The sequence below is a fragment of the Sus scrofa genome, chromosome 1 (assembly GCF_000003025.6).
Source record: "Sus scrofa isolate TJ Tabasco breed Duroc chromosome 1, Sscrofa11.1, whole genome shotgun sequence".
NCBI classification, from domain to species: Eukaryota; Metazoa; Chordata; class Mammalia; order Artiodactyla; family Suidae; genus Sus; species Sus scrofa.
In genome coordinates, this window is record NC_010443.5 from 135,930,275 (window position 1) to 135,953,177 (window position 22,903).

General features: G+C 37.8%; 1 protein-coding gene across 9 annotated transcripts in view; it reads left to right on the forward strand.

Annotated features, from left to right (window-relative positions):
• The window catches only part of DPH6 (diphthamine biosynthesis 6), a 445,353-nt gene that overhangs the window by 352,717 nt on the left and 69,733 nt on the right, over window positions 1-22,903 (forward strand). For 6 of the 9 annotated variants that reach the window (XM_021098165.1, XM_021098179.1, XM_021098184.1 and 3 more), the window contains one exon: window positions 1,694-2,750. The exons of the other annotated variants lie outside the window; for them this stretch is intronic. The gene's annotated coding sequence lies outside the window, so the exon portion shown is untranslated. The remainder of the gene's footprint in view (window positions 1-1,693; window positions 2,751-22,903) is intronic. 9 annotated transcript variants of the gene reach the window in all.

Genomic DNA, 22,903 nt, shown 5'->3' on the forward strand with positions numbered 1-22,903 from the left:
TCCTCATTTTTTTAAAGGAACTTTGAACAAAGTGTAGAGAGGGCTTCTTTCTGCATTCTTCCCCATACACTGGAGTGTTATTATCTTTTTTGTGGTTTTTGTTATGTTTATTGGCATGATTGGGTTTTTCGGGTGCTGAAACCCAGGAATTACCCATTATTGTCTTTTTTAGCTCTATAAAATGTTAATGGGGGCATAAGTGAGATGTATTTCTGTGATTAATGGTTTGGGGCTGGAAAAATTATTCTTAATTACTGATTTCAAATGTGAAATAATGCCCCATTTTGTCATCAATTTTAGTGTGTGTTAAGAATCCAGTCTATAAAAGTCCTCTTAATGATGTTTTGACAGTAATTGGATTATTTTTTTACTATAAGACTCAAAGTTATTTGAGATGAGATGTGTAATAGACTTTGTAGACACATAGAACTTTACTAAACTCTGGAAGTTTCTGAACAGCTCAGAGCTTTCTAAATCTTATATGTGCTTCAGTCTTCTGAAGTAAAATTGCAGTTCTGCAATTTAGGTGTTTCAGAATTTTAGGCTAAGATTAGCTGGCTAGGTAGACTTCAGTCTTCAAATTACTGATCATAGTGACTTAACCAAACATGTTTAAACTAATTAAAGGTTTAAGCTGTGTTTGCAGTTAAAATAACTTCTGAGCTCAGCATTTGGTTTATTTTACCATACTAGGAGCATGGCAAAAGAATCCTCAAAATAGAATGAGTGCTGGCAAATTCAATTTAATTCAGAATCTACAAGTATATGTATATAGAACTGAAATTAATTTGTAGAACAATTTGAGTTTCAATCTCTGTGGTTATGAGACTTGAAACTCTGAAAAACAAAGAGTATTTATTATTATTGATATACTTGAAAAGTTCCCCACTAATCCTACCCTGCTTGGCAGATTTTTACATGGTTTTAAAAAAAGTTCTTCTCTCCAAAATTAATTTTAGTTTCCTATCAGTAAATCAAAGGGTATTTTCTGCCAGAGTGAACCATGTAAGATGAAGTGTTGTTTCAACTGCACAAAACTCAGAATTCAACTTAACAAAATTTACTGTGATACAAAGATTAGTAACCCCTTCCCACTTGTAAGTCTTATGAAAGTGTTAGACTGAGGGTTTAACTCAGTTTGTATGGCTACTGTGTGGGGGCAATACTAGTCATCTTAATACTAATCTGGAAGTTGGCCTATAAAGCATTTATCAACCATTCCTTTACTCATGATGAAAGACAATTCTTATTTTAAGCCCAGATAAGAAAAATTTAAACATAACATTTTTTTCTTTGCCTGTTTGGGCCTCCTCCCTCCCCTGTAATGTGCCCTGTTGTATGGTCAGGCCACTCAAGTTGGCCCTTCTCTTGCTCTCTGCACAGCTCCTGCTTGACCAGGCCCTGCTTCTGATCCTTTTAATCATAGCGCTTAATTAGTAACTGCCTACGTGCTTGCTCTCTGCCCTAGCTGTTGGTTTCCCTGGTAACTGATGAGCCAACCTGAGTTCCCTTCCCCCTATAAATGGTAGCCTCCTCTTCAGAGTAGGGGGGGTTGCGGCTGTGTTCTGTTCTGTGTCGTACATAGCACTATGTCTCTCCAGGACCTTTGCCTCTGACAAGTAAGATCCCCTGTCCATTAAACCATTGAGGTCTCCATCGCTGACTCTAGGATCTTTCTTTGGTCTTGACGCAGGACAACTACAAGACTGGCAGGCCTGCAGGGTGCCGCCCAACAGTTGGCAAGCCAGCTAGGAGGCCAAGAAAGCTCCCATGAGTGCCAGGATGTCAGAAAATAAGAAGGGGAAACAAAGTTGGTGGCCTATGCCCGACCATCCACCAGCGGCTGAATGGGGCCCTGTAGCAGCTGAATATAATGAGAGAAGTCTTTTCTTGTTCATTGTATTGATGATGTTTGTGGCTCATCTGACTGCACAGGGATGGCTGGTCAATACAGACAAAATGCAAGGACCTGGATTATCTATCAAATACTTAGGTGTTATTGGCTTGGGCAAGGCAAGTATACCTCCAACTCACCCCCCTTAAACAATTACAGACACAGGCATTAGGAATATTAACCTGGGGTCAAGCTTGTGAATTGGATGTGGCCAGCTACCAGGAAGGGTTGGGTTGACACCTGTGGCAACAGCAAAGTAATGAGTACCCTTGGGCTTCTGGTGCCAGCTCTGGAAGCGGGCAGAGCCCCAATGCAGCATGATGGACAACAGCTACATGCTGTCTGCAGTGTGTTACAACAGGTGGAAGACATTACCAAAGGCCCACCTGAGTCATTGAGCCACACAAAAAACATGAGCGGCATAAGGGACCCCACCCACTCATGGTGGACATTGATAGCAACCAAGGAACCCGCTTTACCGTCCCTGAAGTTCAGGAATGGGCCAGTAAAAGTGCCACACACTGGTATTTTCACTGGTTCTACAATCGCACTGCTGCCAGGCTCATGGAGAGGATGAATGGACTACTTAGACAATTATGAGATGGGACAGCCCCTGTTCACTCGACGTGTGAACCAGAGTCTAACTCAAGCTCTATCAACTACAACCAAACATCCCAGGAGCAATCATCCCAGTCTCAATCATGTTAACCTAGAGGCAACTAGTCAATGCCAAGTTCAGCTGTTGACCACCGAAGGACTGTTGCTAACTCTCAGAAAGGACAATAACTCACTTTGGGCCTTACTGCAGGATCTACCCTCAGGAGAGCACACTGTAAAATGGCCCTGGGACTGACAGGTAAGTGCCAGGCGGTTTGGGGTTTGCTACCTCATGAGGAATAGGATTAGAAAGGGACTAAGAGTTGTTCCTGTTGTGGCTCAGTGGGTTAAGGACCCAATGTTGTCTCTGTGAGGATGTGGGTACAATCCCTGCCTTAGCTCAGTGGGTTAAGGATCTGGTATTGCTGTGCCTGTGGCATAGGGCAGCAGCTGCAGCTCTGATTCAGCCCTGTTCTTGAAAACTTCCACATGCCATGGGTGTGGCCCTAAAAAGAAAAAAAGAGAGAGAGAAAGAATGAAGGGGACTTAGAGGCCTCGCCTGTCTTCTACCTGCCCCAGCTAAACTACTAAGGTAATTAATCAGGCTCCTATTGGAGAAAGGCACCATTATATTAACCCTGTGTTCTGTTGTTACACTGCCACTCCAGTGTCTGGCACTGGCTGTGGGGACTGGGAGTGGCCAAGTGAGGTGGTACTATGGGCCAGCACAAAACCACAGATGGGGCGGGTATTATCTCACAATGCTGTTACTGCTTGTATTTTGCTTAATGGTCATAATTTTCCTGTATTGCACCTGATAAACACCTTACATGTGGTCTGTAGTCTGTTCATGGCCTGGGTGTCGATGGTGGCGTCACTGGGAAATGAGTCTGACTGTAGAATCTATACAGGGATTCCATGGTTGTGTTCTTCTGGACTCCCATGAAATAAGCGACTGGATAAGCACCTGGCTTACCCTTAATACTCTGTAGCTGCTGGTCTTTGTATTGCATTTGTGGTATTTGGTGGCAGTGCACCTCTATATACCCGACCCACGGTATTGTCGAAGAGGGGCCAGCCAAGGTTATAAGAGTCATGCAGGGTCAGTATGGGGTGGAGTGTATGGCAAGGCCATTCAGTTGGCTGTTCTCTTGTTCCTTGTACATCCCCTGCTCTACGAGGCCCTGCTTCACTCACATGACTATCCAATCCTCTTTAATTACAAGGTTTAATTAGTAACTGCCTACACACTGGCCCCTTGCTGCAGCCGTTGGTTCCCCTAGTAACTAATGAGCCAATAAATGATAGCCTCCTTCTCCTCCAAGTAGCAAAGATTGCTGCCATGTCCTGCCTGCTATCGGCAGTATATGGTAGGGTGTCTCTCCGGGACCTTTTCCTCTGACATGGGGAGGAAGTCTTACAATAAACCATTGATGTCTCTATCACTGTCTTGGGCTCTTTCTTAGGTCTTGAGGCTGGGCAACTACAAGGCTGGCAGGCCTGCAGTGTGCAGCCCAACAGTTGTGCATGTTCATTAGCCAGACCTCACCAATGGCAGAAATAACTGCTCAGCCATAATGATCAATTTATATTTCTGGCACTAGCCATGTAACTCTGTAGAAGATACCATTCCTTTCTCAATCCTATAAGGGGTCATAATGACCTACCACTTGCTTTTGTACATGAATAACTTTATTACAATGCCTATATATTATTTCCTATAAAGATAGTAATTTGTGTGGAACAGACTGGGTCAGACAACCTGGGGAAATACTGGGCTGCACCTAGCAGAAGTTCTTAGCTTAAATACTTATGACCTTATTAATGTTACTAGCTATATCGCTTGTATTCTGCCTATTTTACATTATTGTTTCTTGTATTACCAAATGTGTGACTGAGCCGCCAATACAAACAACGATGACTAGACAACTTGAGACAATTGACTAAATATTTATCTATAAGATCAGTGGTTGTGGAGTTCCCATCGTGGTGCAGTGGTTAATGAATCCGACTAGGAACCATAGGTTGCAGGTTCGATCCCTGCCCTCGCTCAGTGGGTTAAGGATCCGGCGTTGCCGTGCGCTGTGGTATAGGTCGCAGACGCGGCTCCGATTCCGTGTTGCTGTGGCTCTGGTGTAGGCCAGCGGCTACAGCTCCGATTCAACCTCTAGCCTGGGAACCTCCATATGCCACAGGAGTGGCCCCAGAAAAGGCAAAAAAAGACAAAAAAAAAAAAAAAAAAATCAGCGGTTGTAAGAGTGTAACTCTAGATATGGGAAATAGCAACAAGAGGAAACCATTTCCCAGACCATAAGAGACTAGTAAGACAGGAGATCCAGAGGCTTTGGGCTTCTATCAACAGGGCCTAGTCCAGTAATAGCACAGTGAATGGCTTATCAATGAAATCCTCCCCTGACCTGGGAATGAGCAGTCCTAGTGCTAGGGGACCAATTGATCATGAAATATCTCCCAAATCTTGGTCAAAATTATGATCCAAACGGGAGGGGACTGTAAAATAAAGAATGTTGTCCACCATCCAGTTCTACAAGAATCAAATCATTGGCCACTGCCAGTGCTGACCTATATAGCACACACCCTAGAAAGGAATTCAAGGTGAAGTTCAGGATGAGGCACTTTGTGCTCTGGGAAAACTGGCAGAAATGGCCCTTAAGTCGTTAGGTATTTTCAGGAGAAAATTTTATGAACCCGGTTTGTTGTATCTTCCCATATATAGAAAAGCACTAAAACCATTAACTAAAATGCCTGCTCCCTGTGAATAGCAATAACCAAGACTAGTGCTTGATTGTATAAATCCCTTCACCAAAATCTCATATATACTCTTCTCTCTGCTTACCTCTTCAGGACAGTCCTCAGAGTTCTCTGAAAGACTGTCTCCTGGGTTATAATCCTCAGGTTGGTGTGAGTAAAATTCTGTGTCTTATAAGTTGACCATTAATTTTTCATCAACCCTCACAATTGAGATTGGCCTCTCTTTTTGCAGAAAATGTTATATATGTAAATTTACCAAACAGATAAGGTGGGGGGAGAGGAGGGAAAGGGTAAACTTCCTCCATTATAAAACAGGGAGGTCAAGCTCTTGCCTAAAAATTTTATTGTTAAGATCACTTAAGTAGCAAATGCCTGTGGTGGCATTAGCATAGAATCAATTTTACAAAAATTCAACTTAATTCAATTTTCTAAAAGATGAAGGCTCATAAGAGCAAAGCCTAGAATGGTGATGGTTATAGAGTGAAATTCTGTAATAAGGGGACATCTTTCATAAGACAACATACTTGGTTGGCATTATTAACTCAAACTGGCAATATACCTAATCACCTCAGCCAAAGCTAAAGGATGGCGATAAGACACAGGGCAAAAATATGGCATGTGACCCTTCTAAAATTTGGCTTTTCTTCCCACCCCCTTAAAAAAATATTACATTATGACTGAAAACAGAATATGGGCAATGAACCATTTTTCATACCAAACTGTTAAGATGAAAGCCTTTAAGATTAAAAACTGGAAAACAGTTGCTGATTGCATAAAGGAGGAAATTTCACTGCTGATTCTTAGTTTTTTGTTAAGAAAGCAGTGATTTTGCCAAGTTTCATAGTTCAAGCATCAGAACTCTGCTGCTGTTCCAAAAAATAAAAATAAATAATAACTAGTTAAATTAGTGTTTGGGGAAATGGATTAGATTGTAATGTATGCAAGCAATTAAGCAACACGGACTTGATTCACTGTGATGTCTAAAATGGCATTTTAAAAAATGAAAGTAGCTAAATTTGGCCCTGATAAAATATATAGCAGCAATGGGTTAGGAATTTTGCGGTTTTGCCCAAAGAGTCCAATCAAACAACCCATATATTAGGTGGCTGTTAACATGCTGGCAGCTGAATTTTTTACATCAGTTTCCAAGGTTGCACAGTAATTACATCTACTGTGAGTCATTTTTGCAGCATATTTTATAAAACTTTTACAGGTTTGCTGGGAAGGGATTATTCAAAGTCACCTTTCATAGATTCTGCCATGAATATTAGACAGTTCTTTGAAAATGTTAGTGTTTACCACTTACATTGCTTCTGGTTTAAGCCTAGTAGGCATTTGAGGGTTCAGTATACTATATTAGTGGAGCTTCCTTTTCTGTGTAGACCTTCTGTTGCCTAGCATGGCTAGTTTATGTCTCCACTGAGCTGCCGCCAGAGCAAAATAAATCCAGTTGTCTTTTGCTCAAGGCCAACTTAGTAACTATGGAAAGAATTAGTTCCTCTGAGCACTTGTCCTAGGATGTCATTAGAAGGTAGTGATGTGCAGTTTCATGATCAATACAGTCCACAAAGGGTTTACTCATTTGAACAACTAATTTAGATTTAATATTTTTGTCCTTTCTCTTTATTATTATTCTCAATTATATCCAGTCAGTGCCCAGCGATGTACTGAAGACTGTATTGGATAAACTACTAAGCATAACGTTTAGATCCACTGCTCATTAAATCAATTGTGCTTTAGTTTATACTACTTGCATTAGTACATTTTCACACCTGAGTGAAAAGTTCTGGGTTGTTTATTCAAATTAATATTTTAAACTTATATTACTGTTTTATTTCATGGATGGTGTTGTATGTATTTTAGAATAAAAGGACTGGTAAGAAATGTAATGTTACACCTGATCTTACTGGCAGTACTGGAGTTTAGGATGGAGGAAGATAAATGACAAGGAAGCTGGGGCTCTACAGAAAGCTAAAAGACAAGAGGGAAGGAAGCAAGCTGGTCTTCTCTGCTGGAGTCATTAGCATCCTCAACACAGTCTTCAGAAAAGCTCAAATGAGATGTGATGACTCTAGTTCAAAAGACCTACAGGTGTGGTTGCACAGTAGGACCAACCTCTTTCACTCTGCTGTTCACTCAAGGATCAAAAAATATGTGTACTTTTTGTGACAAAAAAAACACATGTAATTTTGTTTTCTACATTTAACTTTGCATTCTCACAGTTTCTGTGGACATTGCAAATTCTGCTGCTATCTCTACCATTGCCAAATTGAATCTTTTTGTCTGACAAATAACTAGTCCTGGCTATTGTGCCATTTGAATTTTTTTTTTCAATTCAAAGGAGAATACATTTCAAAGGGAAGCATACTAATACATTTCTGAAAATTTCAAACCTTAAAATTCATAATTAGTCATTTCAGTATCTTTGGCAACACATTTGAAAGCTTCATTCAACACATACTTATTCAACACATCTGTTCTTTAGTGGATGTTCTTCCAGGCACTGGGGATTCAGACATAAACAGGACAGAGATCTTGGCCTCATGGAGCTTATATTCTGGTGGAAGAGAAAGTTGATAAAGAAATGTGTAAGTGCAATGGAGGTAAGTAAGTAGAGCAGAGCAAGGGAGAAATACAGGATGGTGACTATTTTAGACATGATGCTCAAGGGAAGCCTTTGGGAAGAGGTGCCACTTGAGCAGAGACCTAAAAGAAATGAGGGCATGAGTGCAGCATAGCTCTGGGAGAAGAGTGTGTCAGAAGGAGTAAGGAGCTCCCACCAAGTCCAAGGCAAGAACGAGATGGGCATACTTGGAAGCAGCAGATTGAGCAAGAAGCAGCAGATGAAGCAAGGGCAAAGCAAATACACAAAAAAAATAGAAGGAAATAAGGATGGAGATGTAAATGGCCAGATTATGGAGAACCTTCAAGGTCACACTTAAGCATGATTTTAAAATCCAACAGATAGGTTGGATTTCATTCTGAACATCTTAAGATAACACAGAATTTTTCATGCAGAGGTAACAGTTTCTGATTTAACTAATATATATATGCCTGTTGTGTGGAGAATATTGGGTTGGTTTGCAGGGTGGAGATATGAAAGAGTGGAAGTAGGAAGATCTGCTGAGAGACGTTGCAATAGTCTATGCTAAAGATGTATATTGGGTGAGGCTGGCAGCAGTTGAGGTGCTAAGAAAAGGTCAAGATTCAGGATATATTTTAAAAGAAGACCTGATAGGATTTGTTGGTGGATTTGGATGAGGAGGGAGAGGAAGAGTTGAGGATGACATCTGCCTCCCTGGCCCAAGCAAGTAGATCCATACTGGTGCTGCTCATGAAAATGGGGCAGGCTGGGGAGGAACAGGTTGGAAGACAAAGGGAAGCATATTAATCAGCACAAACTGCCATAAGAAGATCCTATATACTGAGCTTAAACAGTAGAAAAATATTTCTCATAGTTCAGAGGGCTGGGAAGTTTGGAATGAAGATGCCAGTCACTTTTGGTTTCTGTGATGTGCTCTCTTCCTGGCTAGTAGATGGCCACCTTCTTACTGTGTTCTCACATGGCAGAGAGATAGTGCAAGCTCCCTCATGTCTCTTTTTATAAGGGCACTGATCCTGTCAGAGTAGAGCCTCACCCTCAAGACTTCATTTAGACCTAATTATCTCCAAAAAGCCCATCTCTGAATACAATCACCTTAGGATTTAGGACTTTGACATAGTCATTTTGAGCAGTCATTTGGAGGGGACATGAAAACTCGGTCCTTAAAAGGGAGATTTGGTTTTGGCCATTTTTCTGCTTTTCTTTGCTTCAGATGCTGACATATATATCAGCCATTTAAGTGAAAATGCGTATACATGAGTATGAAACTCAGGGAGAGTTTGAAGCTGGAAATATAAACATGGAAGGCATCAGCATTTAGATTTTAAACCAAAAAAGGGATGAAACATCTAGGGAGTTGAAGGCAAAGGAAACATGTTAAGAACCAGGGCTCCTTTTAGAGGTGAAAGAGTTGAAGATTCATCAAAGGAGGCTAAGAAGGAGAAGTAACAGGAATGCTAGCAATGCATGGTGTCTCAAAAACCAAAGAAAAAAGATACTTTGATAAGTTATCAGATACTGTTGATAAGTAAGATAAGAACTAAGAACTGACCATTGGCTAGAAGGAAAACACTGGAGATGCCAGCAAGGATGGTGTCTGTGAAACACTGGAGAGAAAAGGCTGAATCAAGTAGGTTGAGGAGAAAAGGAAGTAAGGAGCTGGATATAGAGAGTATGGACACAGAAGCCTCTTGAAGTTTTTACGCAAAGAAATGGGATAATGTTTAGAGGTGATGTGGAGCCTAGAGAGAATTATCATTATTATTATTATTATTATTATTATTATTATTATTATTATTTGCTTTTTAGTGCTACACCCATGGCATATAGAGATTTCCAGGCTAGGGGTCGATTCAGAGCTGTAGCTGCAGGCCTGGGCCACAGCCACAGCAACACGGGATCCGAGCCACATCTGCAAATTACACCGCAGCTCACGTCAATGCTGGATCCTTAACCCACTCTGCAAGGCTGGGATCAAACCCACAACCTCATGGTTCCTAGTTGGATTCATTTCTGCTGTGCCACAATGGGAACTCCAAGAGAGAATGGTTTTTTAATAGGGGATGTTACAGCCTATCATTGTGCTGATTAGGAATAACCCAATAGAAAAGTAAAAACTTAGGATGCTATCAAAAACTAGGATAAGTGTAGGAGTGAAGATCTGGAATGATCCAGAGGGAATGTGATCCTTATGCAAATAGAGGGGTCGGGCTCACATTGGAACAAACTTCCCCAATATAAAGGGAGAAAATGCAGGGTACAGGGAGGCAGATTTCATAGTGGGAACATGAAGTAATTCTCTTATTTCTCAATTTTGAATTGAAATCAGTGGTAAGATCACTAGCTGAGAGTAAGAAGAGACAAGTGTTAGAAGTTGGAGGAAAAATGCAAGAGTGTGGGTGTGGCACTGTTAGCTTAGAAAATAGAAGAATAAACTGACTAGGTAAGTATGGCAGGACTGTTGAAGGCCCATTTAAAACCAGTGAATATAAATCTAAGACCTTGAGAATTTCTCTATTTTAAATTAGGTTACCTGTGTTTTTTTCCTAACCACCTTTGCTGTTTGGTATAGGCAGGGGTAGGTAGGAAGTTGAGTTTTAAGAGAATTAAGGTTTTACTAGGTGAATAAGATCGGAGTGGAAAGAATGGATTTTCTTCTTTTATCGTTTCTAGTTGTCTTTTGCTAAAACCAATTTCACTAACTAAACCCACTGTGTATGCTGGTATGTAGGCGTTCGATCTTTTTTCTTAGTCATACCATAACTAAAAATCTCAAAAACTGAAAAATAGCTTTCCCAACATAAGTACTATAATTTTTTTCTCTCTCTCACTTATTTAATTCAAGTTGAGGACTCTATTTTTTAAATTCTTTTTTACCAGTTTTTCTTACATAATACATAACAGCATAAGTCATAGAGAAATAATTATGGATGTTATTAACATTGGTACTTTTGAGTTTCAAAACAACTTGTTAAAAGAATGTTCAGAAAAATATGCTATTCATACAAGGAAGTTTATTTAAAATTATTCAGATTAGACTAAGTGAATTCATCTAACTCCATAATTCCATGAAAACTAGAGTGAATGTAGTTTTATTGAGCATGTGAAGGCAGCAATTCAAAACTGATCAAGCAAATTCAGGGGGTGGGAGTGGGGGAGGGGCTGTGGCTATACAGCCTAACCAAGACATAAAAAGCAGAGATCTTAGTTCATTTGAAATGTGGCCTTTTGGTCTCACCTCTTTTTTTTTCCCCCTCATTCCTGCCCTTCTGTCCCCTCTAGAGAGGGGCCAGGATGCAAACTGGGCACATATAAAGAATTGGATACCAGAGTAATATAAAGACATTTGTTGTCACAATTGGAGCGTAGGCATTGGCAGATATTCCCTTTCCTTCCTGCCTTGTTGGAATATGGTGGTATTTAAGTATTAGGTAGGGATCCTAAGACTCAAAGGGAAAGCTTTTTTAATAGGAAAATCAAAGAGATTATAAATCTAGAACACTTGATAAAGGGTTTTTTGTTGGACAGATTTTGGGTCCTGTTAGTAAGTGCCTTTGACTTTTGATTACTGTAGCTTCATGTCCAGGCCTAAAATTCAGAAAACTGACTTGCTCTAGACTATTAACTTAAGAAGGGGAGTGTAGAAGAAAACTTCCTTTCTTCGTTGTCCAACTAATTCATCAAAAGCAGGAATGACAGTTACAATTCAGGGGGATACCTTATTCAGAATTAAAAAGTAGGCATCCGATAGAAGTAGCCATTCTGTATGTCTCTCATTATTAACTTGATTATGCTTGCATAGAAGCATCAAACCAAGAATGAACCTCAACACTTAGCACAGTGGAGAAGATTGAAAGAAGAGCCAGGAAATAAGGGGAAGGAGTAGCTAAATAGTCTCTAAGAACTTCTGTTTTAATAGTTTCAGGCAAACTTGTCTGCTTATTTATTATCAGTGGTTCTTAACTTCTGGGGGGTAGGGGCAGTCATAGATTCCTCTGAGAATCTAATAAAGGCTATGGTCCACTCATACACAAAATTTTATACATATACGCAAAACTTAATGTCACAAGTTCATGAACCCCAGAGTAGGAATACCTGCATTATGTTCTTAAAAATGCAAATAGCCAGGAGTTCCCATTGTGGCTCAGCGGGTTAACAACCTGACCAGTATCCATGATGATGCGGGTTGGATCCCTGGCCTTGCTCAGTGGGCTAAGGATCCAGTGTTGCTGCAAGCTCCAGCACAGGTCTAAGAGGCAGCTTGGATCTGGTATTGCTGTGGCTGTGGTATAGGCTCCAATTCGACCTCTAGCTTGGAAACTTCCATATGCTGTGGGTCCAAGTCTAAAAAAAAAAAGACTAAAAAAAATGCAAACGGCCAGTAAGTTATTTATGATGTGACATCCTGAATTTAATATGAGGATATAACGATGTCTTGGGTACATGTTTTTGTGAATCACTTTTTTTAATTTGAAAGGTTTATATGCTAAAACAGAAAAATTACAACAATAAGAAACTGAAAAGTTTATAGCAGATAAAAGAATACCATCAGAAACATTCCCAGATAGTCTTAAGTCCTAACAATTTGTATTGCCCTTCTCAGTCCCACCTAATGCTACAGAAACTGTTTTTCTGAAATAGATTGTGTAATAATTCTGGGCAATCAAGATCCAGTCTCCAAACTCAAAATCAGAGTAGTGTCTGTCAAGGACCTCAAAAGATAATGTTTTTTCAAATCTCCAAAACAGAGTTAAAAGGAGCCTTTTCTCCAGTGGAATGGACCTATTCGGGTTCTGTAAACTGTGATATTCAGAAAGTTCCAACTCTGTGACAGACATCTGCCTCACAAATGTTTAAATTAACACCTATCTTCAAAACAAAGCACCTGTAAACTCTATTCTCCGTTCATGGCCCACTGGGGGCTTTCCTGTGCATCAGACTTCAAATAGCGATATGATTGTTGGGACAAAGGGAAAAAGGATAATCAGATCCAGGCAGATGATCCATGTCTGAAAAACAAAACAAATGTATAAACAGCCTTTCTCAAATGACATGAATGAGTTTGCATTTCCTAGTCTTTATACCACCATATAGGCCTCATGTAAATGTGCCTATTCCATCCTGTACCCCTCCCCCCACAGCCTTGCACATTCAGGTAGAAAGTTCAGTAGTGCTGTCTTAACCTTAAACTAAAGAGAAGGTATTATTATTATTACAACTCTTTTCTCACATATCATCTACTTCAAATAAGAGGATTTTTTTTTTTTGGTCTTTTTGGGGCCATACCCACTGCATATGGAGGTTCCCAGGCTAGGGGTTGAATCAGAGCTACAGCTGCTGGCCTACACCACAGCAATGCCAGATCTGAGCCTCATCTGCAACCTACACTACAGCTCACAGCAACACTGAATCCTTAACCCACTAATCGAGGCCAGGGACTGAATCCATGTCCTCATGGATACTAGTTGGGTTCATTAACCACTGAGCCATGATGAGAACTCCCAAATAAGAGGATTTAAATGTTAACATTCCAGAAGTTTAAAAAAAGAAACATTTAGTTTAAGCTTTAGAAATTAATTTTTGTGTTTTTTAATTGTAAAATAAACTTGATATAGGCCATGTATTTCATATTTAATATGAGAAAAATGTCATGGTTTTCTTAAGTCTGGTCTGGGTTTCTGTAAGAGGGAACCAAGGGTCATTAAGCATTCCAGATGCCCTTGACTTCTCAAATGTGAATCTCAATAGAGGTGAAAAAAGATAAAGTCATTTGAATGTTGCCTGTGGAAGGGACCTTAGTCAGACACCAAGTTTGCTCTGTATCTTTAGAAAAGATGGGTGATTCTGTAACAGCTTTCAACATAAATTTTACTTAAACTATTTCAAATGATGCCCAGAAAATATAAACATTTAAAAATTGGTACAGGTCCAAGTAATTCAGTGAAGCAAATACATGATTCCAAGTAACAATAGTAGCATCTCATAAAATAGTGCCTTTCTCATGAAAGAATACATGATTCAAACAAGATTGAACTTCATCTGTACTTACCTTTTTCATAAATATGACCCTCAAGCTGAGTGTCACTTTTACATGCACATTCAAACATGATAAATGTCATCTTGGCATGTGTTTCACATAAGGACAGTCAAGCCCTTGGCTAACCCGTGCAGGCCTAGAGATGTGGTCTCCCTTTGCCCTTTACCCTGGGGATTCCTGGACCAAGACTGGAAAATGTGCTAGAAAAAGCAGTGGACCAAGAGTTGAAAGACCTCATCTGTCCCACCTCAGCACTTTCTAACCACATGAAAGTAGATGAAACCTTTCATCTCTCGGTTTCTATATGCTTCTCTGTAAAATGGAGGTCAGTTACGCCTGCCTGCCTCATAGAGTTGTTACAGGAATCAAATGAGATAATGTAAACAACACATTTTAAAAACTGCAGTCCGCACACATACAAGGTAAAGGAAAATCTGTACTCAAACTTTTATAGTTCTCTGGCTCTTATTTGAGTTATGAGGAGTTTCATAAATCCAGTCCTTTTTTTATGGTTAGCTCTAATACTTTATAATGATGCAAAAAGGATTGGAAATGTGTGCTATTATCATGCAGGAGATCTGGCACTTTTTCTTTTCCATCTCAATTAACCTCTGCTGAAGGTCACAGACAGGCCAGAGCCAAAGGTCTGCTTTCCTTTTTGATCTTGTCACGCCTTGAAATGTAAAGAGAAGTAGCAGCCAGTTGTAGAATGCTCAGTTTTCTGAACTACTCTGAGGGAAAAAAAGAACATTTTCCTCATGTGGCTCCTTTATTCACGTTTTTCTTAAATGAATAGATTTTTTTTCTGCTATCTTCTTTGCCTCTTTATCTCAATCAAACTTGTGAGTGTCTGATTATAGTCATCAATGGTCTGTGATATTTCTGCGTGATATCTTAAAACAGTGTAGGGCCAATGTGTCTCCAGGGCCTCATAGGCTTGATAACGTTAAGGCTACTGTAAGTAAAAGGAACTTACTACTATAATAATCCCAATTTCATAATGGTTCAGGCAATTTGTCTTATTGGTGCTCCTTTCAGTCATAATCAAAATGTAAAAGCGCAGCACTTTTTAAAAAGTATACATTGTTTCACACTGGTTTAACATCTGTCATGGAGAGAAAATTTTTCTAATTTATGTGCAACAAATTCTATTTGAACACCTACTATGTGCTTGACAATATGCTGAGAATGATGAAATCCAAGAGTAATGGTAACAATAATATTAACTTAGTCAACACCCTACTATGTGCCATAATCAGGGCTATAAGCTTTATATGAATGATCTCATTTAATCCTCACAAGTAAATGTTCTTGTCCCCACTTAGCAGCGAAGAAATTAGACTTATCAAAGTTAAATAACTTGTGCAAGCTCACTATTCAACAAGAATTTATTGATCGTACAAGTCAGATATCAGCTGCGCCATCCTTCCCCTGGAGAGCTAGGTGAGACTGTCTTGAACCACTCAATTGTGCAGTTTTTGAATCCCAGTACCTCCACAAACATTCCTACTAATTCCTGTCTTTCTATGCCTCTTGGGTTCCAGCTATGCCTCATCTCAAATAGGAAACCCCATCCTTTCTGGCTTTTCACAACAAAATCCCCTGCATTAAGCACTGATGTCATCTGCTGACTTTTGGCAGGTTTTGAGGACTCTTCTGAAGGGCTGACATTACTCAAAATCTTCCATTCATTCATATTCTCTCTCTTCCTCTCTTCTCTTTTTGCAGATTTTTCTTCCTTTCTTCTACAAAGCTCTATCACTCTCCACAATTCCTGGGTCAAACTTAGATTCTAAACCCACTGTGATGCTCTGCAGAGCCAGAGGTCTTCCATCTTACAAGCTCTGTGCTTCTTCAGAAATATGTTGTAATCACACAAATAACGTGGATTCCTGATGTAAATCATATACAAATACTGATTAAACCCAGAAATAATCATATACAAATACTGATTATACATTTTTTTTTCAGTTCAACAACATTATTAAACAAAAGACAGGGCCAGATTCTACTGATTCTCAGGAAATAAATTGTTTTTAAACTTAAAAACTGGGAGGAAGAAGAAAAATAATATATCAAAAACCCATATGTCCTCCACCTTTTCCTCTTGTTTTTTTTTTTGTTGTTATTGTTCTGTAGGTCCATTATGGAATTAGCACATATTTTTCTGTAAAAGAATAAATAGTAATTTTTTATTGTTTAACTTTCAGGCCATAGTCCCAGTTTCAGTGACTTCTTTCCTACAGTGGCAGCAGCCATAAACAATGCATTGAAAAATGGGTAGGGCTTCAATAAGACTTTACTTATAAACACTGAAATTTGAGTGTCCCATAATTTTCCATGTCATTAAATACCCTTCTTTTGTTTTTTTCCATCCACTTAAGATATGAAAATTTTAACATAAAATTTATTTAAATTTATATTTAAATAAAAGCCATCCTTAGCTTCATACCCCAAAAATGACCATGTGGGCTATTTTGCCAACACCTATATCATAATATCTTTTATAGTTGTGAAAGAAACATACCAACCATTGTTAAATTTTTTTCCTGCCCTGCCCTAGCTAAATCTCAGAAGAGTTCATATACATTCTAGAAAAAAAAATTATACTCTTCCCTCTAAGTACAAGAAGCCCATCATTTTTTACCCCTTCCTCTCATCTCAAAAATGCAATATAATAATTTTTCTCAAGAAATAGATTTTGGAGTAATGGCTTAAAATGGATATACTCTTCTTTGGGCTAGTGTCTTCTAAAGTGTATACCCTAGAACTCATACTCCCCTTGATTTTAATGTGTTACCAAAAAAAGTATGCTATAGTAGTTACCATTTAAGTTAAGTAATGCTCACAGGAGTAAAGCTAAACATGTGTTCTTTTTACAGACCCTTAGGTTTTCCAGAGCTTTTAATATCAATATCAGTTATGACTAATATCAATTATGGCTCTTCAGTAGATGATAGAGTGTTCAGTGATTCCTGACTACTAGCTATAGTACTCCCCTTTCTTGAAGCATTTCAAGGAACTAATATTCTCAAATCTAGATGTCTGATGCTCAAATGTGGTCCATGAACCAGCAGCGCCAGTTATATCTAGGAACTTGTTAAAAATCCTCTCAAGCCACACCCCAGATCTACTGAGTCAGAATCTTCATGTTAATAGGACCCAGGTGGTTTGAATGTACATTAAATGTATAAAACACTGCTATAGACTGTTATTTTGTAAATGGTACTTTAAACTAAAAGAAGGGCAGAGCTCCAGAAGCTAAAACAAATGACAACATGAATTACTAGAAGTTTTGGCTACTATGAACATAAAATCCATTTCCATGGGTTAAAGTTTAGTACTTCAAACTTCTTACTTATTTTTTAACTTTTTTCTTTCTCATCACATGCTAATACATGCTTTTATTTCTTTTTCGTTTTTGTAGGGTTAGAGCAGGAGAGAGAAAAGGCAATTGAAAAATACAACTTAACAAAAGATACAGTAATTGATTCCATGTTCTGAATATCTTCAAAGCCTTAAACAAAAATCATCATCATCTCAGAGCTAGAAATGTAAACTAGAAAGAAGTCTCTGTTTTTGTTTCTGATTCTTAATAGAAACACTAATCATCATCACATCATCATCTTTGATATATCCACAATTCTCTCAAGGAGCATCTAAATCTTTATTATTTGTATTACTTTGAGTGAATACAATGATTTTCCAGGTAAAAGTCCTAACACATGTATTTCAGCACAAGCTTGGGTATGTAGTAGGAGTAGCAGCTAAATTTGCCTATTTACAGAGAGTAAAATTCCAAGGGCCTTGTATAAAATTTACAACACAAGCTCTGCCTTCCAGACATATATCTGTTAAAAACCTCCATGATCCATGGGCAAATAGGTTTCTTATATTTATAAGTGCTTATTATGAATAACAACTGTGAGGTTGTTCTGTGCATCACTATTGGCAGATACGGTTTGGAAACCAAATGAGATTCTTAAATGGATTCATATAAATTCTCATTGTGTACCACTAGTTCAGATAGCTTAAGGAATTTCTCTATTGCTATTCTCAAGACCCCCTTTTGTTAATACTGTTTTTAAATTGTACCACATGATAAGAAATATGTTCCTGATTTTATTTTCCAGTTGTAACTTTGGTTTTGTCATTCCCTCTCTCTCTCTGATACCTAGGAAAAAGTAGTCAGACTTTAAAAGGGGACCTAGGGCACAATTGAAAATACATTCACATTGTCTGTATTTGTGAAAATCTTTCCAATTTCCAATTTGTTGGTCCCTTTTGTAAAAATGGTTCATCACATAAGATTAAAAAGTCCTCTATCTAAGACTCCCAATGGACCATATCCTCATACTCCTTAGAGAAAGTCATTGAGAGTCTTCAGCATTAAAGAGATGCGGGCGATGGAGCAGAATAAGCATCTGGGCCACATATGTACTTAACATGGATAGATATATGTAATAAAAATATGTCTGCATCCACTGTGCAGTAGTAGCACTGAAAAGAACCTAACTCTAGCAATAAGTCTTTTACACAACTCTAGTGCAATGATAGCCTGTGAACAGTTGACCCTGGCTGTGGCCTATTGCAGAATACTAAAGTGAGGCTTGTTCTTGTGTACATTCTCTGATGTTTAAGGTTTTCAGTTATTATAAAGCTCATCTGCTCAAATAAGGTTCCTATAAAACTCGAACCTTTGGATTATATTTGACCATTCTAAAATAGTCAATAACTAGTTGTTCAGGTATCTTAAGGGGGCAAAACTGAATTAAACCTCAAGTTCATAAAGGACAAACATGTGACCCATGCTGATGTTTTTTTTTTTTTATTCAATTTATCTAAACTAGAGAAGAAACAGCTCACCCACTTTTCCTACCCTCCATCCCCCACCTCAGGCAACCACCAATGTCTTCTCTGTATCTGTGACCTTGATATATATGAAGATATATTTTATATTCCACATATAAGGGAGATCATACAGCATTTGTCTTTTTTTATCTGACTGATTTTAGTTAGCACAATGTCCTGGAGGTCCATTACATGTTGTCACAAACAGCAAAATTTCATTTTTTCTATGGCTCAGTAATATTCCATTGTGTGCGTGTGCATATGCACCTGTGCACCCGCACACACCTCACAATTTTTTTACTCATTCATCCATCTCTGGGCATTTGTGTTGCTTCCACATCTTGGCTATTGTAAATTATGCTGCAGTGGACATGGGGGTACATATATCTGTTCAAGTTAGTGTTTTTTTTCTTCAAATAAATACCCAGATGTGGAAATACTGACACATATGGTAGTTCTATTTTGTATTTTTTGAGGAACCTCCATACAGTTTTTGATAGTTCCTGCACCAATTTACATTCCTACCAACAGTGCACAAGCATTCATGTTTCTCCATATCATCACAAACACTTGTTACAGCTAGTCTTTTTGGTAATAGCCATTCTAATGGGTGTGAGATAATAACCTCCTTGTGGTTTTGATTTGCTTTCCCTGATGGTTAATGATGTTGAGCATCTTTTCATGTACCACTTGGCCATCTGTATGTCTTCTTTGGAAAAAAGACTACTCAGATCTTCTGGCCATTTTTTGATTGGATTGTTTAATTTTTTCCCTTTGAGTTGTATGAATTCTTCATGTATTTTGGATATAGCTCTTATCAGCTATCTGATTTGAAAATATTTTCTGCCATTCAGTAGGTTGCCTTCTCATTTCGCTAATGGTTTCCTTGGCTGTGCAGAAGCTTTTTAATTTTATTGGAATATAGTTGACTTACAATGTTATATTAGTTCAGGTGTATAGCAATGTTAATCAGTTACACATTACATATATATAAGGAATATATATATTCTTTTTCCCATACAGGTATTACAAACTATTGAGGCAGAAACTTTTTAGTTTGATGTAGTTCCACTCATTTTTTCCTATTTTTTTGCTTTAACTTTTGGTTTCAGATTCTAAAAATCAATGCCAAAACCTACGTCAAGGAGCTTACTGCCTGTGTTTTCTTCTAGGAGTTTTAGAGGCTTTAGGTCTTAATCCATTTCGAGTTAATTTCTGTAAATGGTGTAAGATAGTCCAATTTCTTTCTTTTCTTTCTTTTCCTCTTTCTCTTTCTTTCTTTCTTTCTTCCTTTCTTTCTTTCTTTCCTTTCCTTTTTTTGCATGTGGTTGCCCAATTTTCCCACCATCATTTATTGAAAAGACTTCCTTTCTCCATTACAATTCTTGGATCCTTTGTCATAAATTGATAATTTTTGTGTGGGTTTATTTCTGGACTCTATTCCATTAATCTATGTCTGTTTTTATGCCAATACCATATGTTTTAATTATTATAGCTTTGAAATATAGTTTGAAATCAAGGAGCGTGATGCCTTTGCCTTTGTTCTTTCTCAAGATTACTTTGGTTATTTGGGGTATTTTATGGTTCCATACAAATTTTAGGATTTTTGTTCTATTTATGTGAAAAATGCCATTGGCATTTTGATAGGGATTGCATTGAATCTAGGTTATTTTGGGTAGTATGGCCATTTTAACAATATTAATTATTCCAATTCATGAGCAAGGAATATCTTTTCATCTATTTTTGTCTTCTTAAACACTTCATTAATCTTATAACTATCAATATACAGATATCTTACCTTCTTGGTTAAATTTATCCCTAGGTATTTTGTTCTTTTTAATACAGTTGCAAATAGGATTTAAAATTTTTTTTCTTTCTGATAGTTCACTATTAGTCTGTAGAAATGCAACATGTTTTGTGTATTGGCTTTTTGTATCCTGCAACTTTACCGAATTCTTTATTCTAACAGTTTTTTGATGGAATCTTTAGAGTTTTCTATACATATATAATACCATGTGATAAGCAAACAGTGACATTTTATCTTTTCTTTTCACTCTGGATGCCTTTTCTTTATTTTTCTTGCCTGGTTCCTCTGGCTAGGACTTCCAGTACTAAATTGAAGAAGCATGATAAAAGTATGCACCCCTCTTTTGTTCCTGATCTCAGAGGTAATGCTTTCAGCTTTTCATCACTGAATATGATGTCAGCTATGGCTCTGTCATATATGGCCTTTATTATGTTGAGGTATATTCCCTCTATACTTTATTTACTGATACTTTTATCATAAATGAATGTTGAATTTTGTCAAATGCTTTTTATGCATCTTTGAGGTGACTGTATAATTTTTATCTTTAATTTTGTCAGTGTTATGTATCACACTATCTGGTTTGTGTATGTTGAACCATCCTTGCATCTCTGGAGTTTATGATCTTTTTAATGCTTACTGTTAAATTCAATTTGCTAATATTTTATTGAGGGTTTGTTATTTTTAATCTGGTTCATCAGGGATATGGGCCTGTAATTTTCTTTTCCTTGTCTGGTTTTGGTAATCAGGGTAATGCTGGCTTTGTAAAATAAGTTTGGAAGAGTTCCTTCATTTTCTGTTTTTTGGAGGAGTTTGAGAAGATTGGTATTCTTTTTTTAATATTTGGTAGAATTCATCACTGAAACTGTCTGGCTCTAGGCTTTCATTTGGGCAAAGGTTTTGATTACTAATTCAGTTTCTTGTAAGTAAGTAATTGATCTGTTCAGATTTTCTGTTGCATCATGAATTAATCTTGGTAGGCTGTGTGATTCTAGCAATGTATCCATTTATTCTAGGTGGTCTAATTTGTTAGCATATAGTTGTTCATAGTAGTCTTTTATTATCCTTTGTATTTCAATAATATCAACTATAATATCCCCTCTTTCATTTCTGAGTCCTCTCTCTTCTTTTCTTGGTGATTCTACATACAGGTTTGTAAATTTGTCTTATTTCTGAGAAACAGCTCTTAGTTTCAATGACCTTTTCTATTGTCTTTTCAGTCTCTATTTCACTTATTTCTGCTCTAAAACTGTTATTTTACTTCCTTCTACTAATATTGGGCTTTTTCTTCTTCTGGTTTCTTGAGGTGTAAAGTAGGTTGTTTGAGATTTTTGTTTCTTGAGGTAGGTGTTAATCACTACGAACTTCCCTCTTAGAACTAATTTTGCTGCATACTACATATTTTGGTATATTACATTTCCATTTTTATTTGTCTCAAGGTTTTTTGTTTCTCTTTGGACTTCTTCTTTGACACACTGGTATTCAGTTACATTATTTAATCTCCACATATATGTAAAGTTTCCAGGTTTTTTTCATGTAATTAATTTCTAGTTCCAAACTGCTGAGGTCAGGAGAGATACTATGATTTAATGCCCTTAAGTTTATTAAGATTTGTTTTGTGGCCGAATGTATGATCTACTTTGGAAATTTTTTCTTGTGCACTTGAAAGAAAAGTTTGTTGTTTGCTTTTGGATGGAATGTTCAGCAAATATCTGTTAAGTCCACCTGGTCTAATGTGTAGCTTAAGCCAGATGTTCCCCTCTTGATTTTTATCTGGATGATTTATCATTGATGTAAGTGGGGTATTAAAGTCCCCTACTATTATTGTAATGCTAGTTCCTCCTTTTGGTCTGTTAAAATTTGCTCTATATATATTAGGTGCACCTATATTGGGTACTTAACTATTTACAAATGCCTCTATATACCTTTTATTACAGTTTTTGTTTTAAAGTATATTTTGTCTGATATAAGTATCAGCTTTTTGTTTTGTTTCTCTTAGCATCAAATACCTTTTTCTTTTTGGTTTGTTTATTTTTATTTATTTATTTATTTATTTGCTTTTTAGGGCCACACCTGCAGCATATGGAGGTTTCCTGGCTAGGGGTCAAATTGGAGCTACAACTGCCAGCCTGCGCCACAGTCACATCAACACCAGATCTGAGCCACATCTGCAGCCTACACCACAGCTCACAGCAATGCCAGATCCTTAACCCACTGAGTGAGGCCAGAGATCAAACCCACAACCTCATGGTTCCTAGTCTGATTTGTTTCCAATGTGTCACAATGGGAACTCCAAATATCTTTTTCCATTCCTTCACTTTCTATCTGTGTGTGACTTTACATCTAAAG